At 52.8% G+C, this 5,576-nt stretch overlaps 1 pseudogene; it reads left to right on the top strand.

Annotated features, from left to right (window-relative positions):
* The first annotated feature begins 2,433 nt into the window (after nt 1–2,433).
* Nucleotides 2,434–5,342, top strand: LOC139009885 (high affinity cAMP-specific and IBMX-insensitive 3',5'-cyclic phosphodiesterase 8A-like; annotated as a pseudogene).
* The last annotated feature ends 234 nt before the right edge of the window (nt 5,343–5,576 follow it).

Raw genomic sequence — 5,576 nt, 5'->3', positions numbered from 1 at the left:
ATCATATAGTTATTGTCCTTTTCCATCCAACTTACTTTATTTAGCATAATACTCTCAAGATTCACCCATGTTGTCACAATGGCAATATTTCATCATTTTTATGGCAGAGTAATAGAACATTGTATATATGTATCACATTTTCTCTATCTTCATCCATCGAAGAGCACTTAGCTTGTTTCCAAGTCTTTGCTATTGTGACTAGTGCTGCAATATACATAGAGGTATTATGTCTTTATGAGTGTTTTCAGATTTTTCAGGTAGATACTCAGAAGAGGAATTTCTAGGTCATGTGGTAAATCTACTCTTAATTTTTTGAGGAACCTCCATATTGTTTTCCATAGTGGCTGTACTAATTTACATTCCCAGCAGTAGTGGACCCTTCTCTGCCTTTTATTGAGCATTTTATCTGATTCAATTTTTCTCCTCTCCTAGTATACTGTTTTACATTTTTTCAATTGGGCTTGAGTTTGCAGTATACACATACAACTAACCTAAGTTCTCTGTGAAGTAACACTGTACCTCTCTACTGGAGGTACAAGAGTATTTCCAATCCTTCCCTCCCTGTCTCTTGTAACATTGCTGTTATTCATTTCACTTATCTATAAGCTATAATTACTGAATATATTGTTACTATTAGGAATTTGAACATAGTGTTATTTGTCAGATTAAATAACAAAAACAAATTATTTTACTTTCATTTATTCCTTCTCTAACACACTACCTTTCTTTATCATTACCTTCTTCCTGACAAATTTAACATTTCTTACAAAGCAGGTGTACTTTATTAGGTGACAGATTCCCTAATTCTTGTTTGTCAGAAAGTCATCATTTATCCCTCTTTTTTTTATCCTATACTAGAGGCCCAGTGCACAAAATTCATGCACGGGTAGGGTCCCTAGGCCTGGCCAGCAGTCAGGGCTGATCTGTGGGGTAACTGGCAAGGTGATGGGGGGGCCCCAGCTGGTCACCTGCCTTGGCTGGCCTGGGGCCTGCGGGCTGGAGGCAGCTCCTGCATTGAGCATCTTCCCCCTGGTGGTCAGTGCACATCATAGCAACCGGTCATTCCACCGGTCTTCGGTCGATTTGCATATTAGGCTTTTATTATATTAGATAATAAAAGCCTAATGTGCAAATTGTCCCCTCGGGTAGTCGTTCAACCGAGAGTTCAACCAGGACACCGGGAATTCAACTTGGGAGACCAGGAGTTCGACCACTCGTTATGACATGCGCTGACCACCAGGGGGCGGCGTGGAACATGGCAGGCGAAGGTGACACAGCAGGTGGCAGTGGAGGCACTGTTGGCCCGAATGGGCCCCAACCAAAGCGGGACCACGATGGGATTGTGGAGCAGATGAGCAGGCGGCACCCTCCAAGGCAGGATCCCAATTGCCCCGGAAGATGGCAACCAACGGCGGCGGGGGACAGGGACGCTGAGGGGGGGGGCGGAGGGGCCTGCCCTGATTGATCGCCCTGCAGGCAGGATGGTGGAGCAGGTGAGGGGGTGGCACCAGGCCAAGGCAGGGTGCCAGACAGGGCTGCAAGCCTGGGGGCGTGAGCTGGGGCCCAATCCCCGCAAGCCACCCTGAGGGACCCCACCTATGCACGAATTCGTGCACCAGGCCTCTAGTATATATATTTTTTTCTTGGTTTCAGAGAGGAAGGGAGAGGGAGAGATAGAAATGATAAGAAAAACTCATTGATCGGCTGCTTGCTGCACATTCCCTACTGGGGATTGAGCCCACAACCCCGGCATGTGCCCTTGACCAGAATTGAACCTGGGACCCCTCAGTCTGCAGGCCAACACTCTATCCACTGAGCCAAACGAGCTAGGGCTATCCCTCATATCTAAAAGATAAAATTGCGAAAACCCGCGGAGCCCGAGCCGGAGCCCGAGCCGGAGCCCGCAGCTGGGGGGGGTGGGGGGGGGGAGCGCCGTGTCTGCGGTTCTCGGCGGCGCGGGCCGGGCGCCTGGATCCGCGCTCCCTGCCTCTCAGGGGGCGGCCGCCCTACCGGCTCCCCTCAGCCTGGGGCCTCAGGCCGGGCGCGGAGGCCGCCGGGGTGCTTCTTTCGGGGGTCGGAGCCGCGAGGTGTCGGGCGCCGGGGGACTCCCGGCGGGGAGAGCGCGAATCTCCGCCCCGGAGTTTCCCGGAAGCGCGGCCGGTGAGCGGGCGGGCGATGTGAGGGCGGCCGGGCGCCTGGGGAGGGCATGTTCGGCGGGGCCCCCGCCTCAGCGCCCCCTCCGCGCCGCCGCCCCGTGATAAAAGCGGCGGCCGCGCTTCCTGACGGGAGACCCGCGCTCCTGCCGTCCGCCCGCGCGCCCGGGCGGCGATGACACGGCGCTGGCGGTGGCCGCGAGGCGCCGGGCGGCCGTTTGCTGACCGTTTGCTGACCGGAGAGCGGCCGCCGCCAGCGTGTCCGCGGCGCCCCGCCAGCATGGGCTGCGCGCCGAGCATCCACATTTCCGAGACCCAGACCGTGTACCCGGGCGCCCGGGAGGCCGAGGACGCGCAGGACCCCGCGGCGCTGCTGCCCCCGCCGGGCGGCCGGGCGCCCTGCTCCGTCCGGAGCCCGAAGCCTTGGCCACCACCAGCGGCGCCCTCCCCGCGGACCCCCGCCCCCCCCCCCCCCCCCCCCCCAGCATCTCACGAAGAGACCAACATCTCACGTGCAGTTTGGCCCCATGAGGTTTCATGCAGATCAACTCCAGGTACTTTTAGTGTTTGTCAAAGACGATAGCCAGTGTAAAGGATTCCGTAAGGCGTGTGAAAAAGCAGGATTTAAGTGCACGGTGGCCCTGGAGGTCCAGGCTGTCCTGACCTGTTTCCTGGCTGCAAATCACGACATCATCATCATCGACCACAGAAACCCCCAGCAGCTGGACGCCCTGACGCTGTGCAGGTCTATTCGAGCAACAAACGTTTCAGAAAACAGTTATTGTTGGTGTAGGACGCAGGCGGGATGGAGAAGCGTCTGTGATGTCCCTCATTCGTGCCGGCTTCCGAGGAGGAGGTAGTGGAGAACCCCAGGCTCCTGGCCTGTTACGCGGAGCTGCTGCAGCTGGAGTTGGGAGAGGTACGGTCCCAGCTGAAACTCAGGGCTTGTAATTCAGTATTCACGGCACTAGAGAAAAGCCACGACGCCATTAAAATCACGAGTGAGGACAACTACATACAGTGTGTAAATCCAGCATTTGAAACAACAGTGGGCTTTGAGTCGGGTGAATTATTAGGGAAGGAGTTAGCAAAAGTGCCTCTAAATGAGAAAACGGCTGACTTGTTCAGTACTACAAATTCATGCATGAAGATGGGCAAGGAGTGGCAAGGCGTTTACCACTCCAAAAACGGAGATAATGTACCACAAAACGTGAAGATAATGCCTGTCATTGGACAGGGAGGAAAAATTAGACACTGTGTGTCCATCATCCGAGTGAACAGCGGCAACAGTAAGGCAGAGAAGAAGATCACGGAATCTGTTCATTCTGACACTCCCACAGATAATCCATCAGGTAAACATAAAGACGAGAGGAAAAGCTCCTTGGACGTCAGGAGTGTTGCCTCACGAGCAACCCAAGTGGCCAGCCAGAGGCGACACTCCTCCATGGCCCGGATCCACTCCATGACCATCGAGGCGCCCATCACCAAGGTGATCAATATCATCAATGCTGCCCAGGAGAACAGTTCCATGCCTGTGTCGGAAGCCTTAGACTGCGTCCTGGAAATTCTGAGAACCTCGGCGCTGTATTCACCACAGTTCGGGGCGAAGGAAGAGGATCCCCGCACCAAGGACCTCACTGGGGGCCTGATGTCTGACGGTTTCCGAAGACTATCTGGTAATGAGTATACTCTCTCAACAAAAAACCTGCATCAAATTTCGGGCAGCTTACTCACCTCCGAGTCCCTTCACGATATCCCACCGCGGATAGCTGAGGCCATGGAAAACGATGACAACTGGGACTTTAATGTCTTTGAACTGGAGACTGCCACTCAGAAAAGGCCTTTGACTTTTCTTGGTCTCAAAATCTTCGCTCGCTTTGGGGTCTGTGAATTCTTGAAGTGCTCGGAGACGACGCTGCGGCTGTGGCTGCAGGCTATTGAAGCCAACTACCAGTCCTCCAACCCCTACCACAACTCCACCCACGCTGCCTACTTCCTCTGCCAAGAGAGGATCAAGCAAGCGTTAGACTCAGTGGATGAGGCCGCCGCCCTCATCACAGCCGCCATCCACGACCTGGACCACCCGGGGAGGACCCACCTCTTCCTGTGCAACGCGGGCAGCGCGCTGGCCGTGCTGTACAACGACTGTGCCGAGTTGGAGAGCCACCACGCGGCCCTGGCCTTCCAGCTGACCGCCAGGGAGGACAAGAGCAACAGCTTCAAGAACATGGAGAGGAGTGACTACCGGACGCTGCGCCAGGCCATCATCGACATGGTCTTGGCCACAGAGATGACCAGGCACTTCGAGCACATCAATAAGTTTGTCAACAGCGTCGTCAGCCCTTGGCAGAGCTGGAGGAAAGCGAGGGGAGTGAGCCAAACCCTCGAGACGTAGACACGATGCTCCGGTCTCCAGACAACCGGACTCTGATCAAGCGGATGATGATCAAGTGCGCGGACGTGTCCAACCCCTGCCGGCCCTTGGAGCAGTGCATCGAGTGGGCTGCACGCATCTCGGGGGAGTATTTTTCTCAGACCGAAGAAGAAAAGAAGCTGGACTTACCTGTGGTGATGCCAGCTTTTGACCGAAACACCTGCAGCATCCCCAAGTCCCAGATCTCTTTCATCGACTACTTGTCACAGACATGTACAATGCTTAAGACGACCTTGTAGACCTACAGGAGTTACTGCAGCATCTGGACAACAATTTTTTTTTAAATATATTTTATTGATTTTTTACAGAGAGGAAGGGAGAGAGAGAGAGAGTCAGAAACATTGATGAGAGAGAAACATCGATCAGCCGCCTCCTGCACATCCCCCACTGGGGATGTGCCCGCAACCCAGGTACATGCCCTTGACCGGAATCGAACCCGGGACCTTTCAGTCCGCAGGCCGACGCTCTATCCACTGAGCCAAACCGGTTTCGGCTGGACAACAATTTTAAATACTGGAAAGGACTCGACGAAATGAAGCTGCGGGACGTCCAACCACCTCTGGAACCAAAATAGAGAAGGCTCCTTCTGTCTGAAACTGGACCTCGGAAACTGCTCTACTCGCCTGATGTACTTTGCCAGTGATTCTACAAATTAAAAGAAATTAGACTGAACACTTTTTCCAGAAGTTTGCCTTATTTTGTAGTGTTTATACCAAATATTGTCATAGAAACATAGCAAACAGAATATTTACTAAATTGACTTTTAAAAACCAATCTGTTTTTATCTTCACACTTTCAATAAATGTAGTACCATAAAAATGATTAAAAAAATAAAAGATAAAATTGCTCTACACAGAATTCTTGGGTGGTGTTTCTTTCAACACTTATTTCACATACTCTCTTTCTGGTTGCATAGTTTCTGAAAATAAGTCTGATTTCATTCTCATCCTTACTTCTCTATAACTATGGTTCCTCCTCCCCAGCTTCAT

This window comes from Myotis yumanensis, unplaced genomic scaffold (genome assembly GCF_028538775.1).
Source record: "Myotis yumanensis isolate MYYU_CA2020_CCGP unplaced genomic scaffold, mMyoYum1.0.hap1 SCAF_5, whole genome shotgun sequence".
Taxonomy (NCBI): Eukaryota; Metazoa; Chordata; class Mammalia; order Chiroptera; family Vespertilionidae; genus Myotis; species Myotis yumanensis.
The sequence above is the reverse complement of the archived record's forward strand: the minus strand, read 5'-3'. Positions and strand labels throughout refer to the sequence as shown.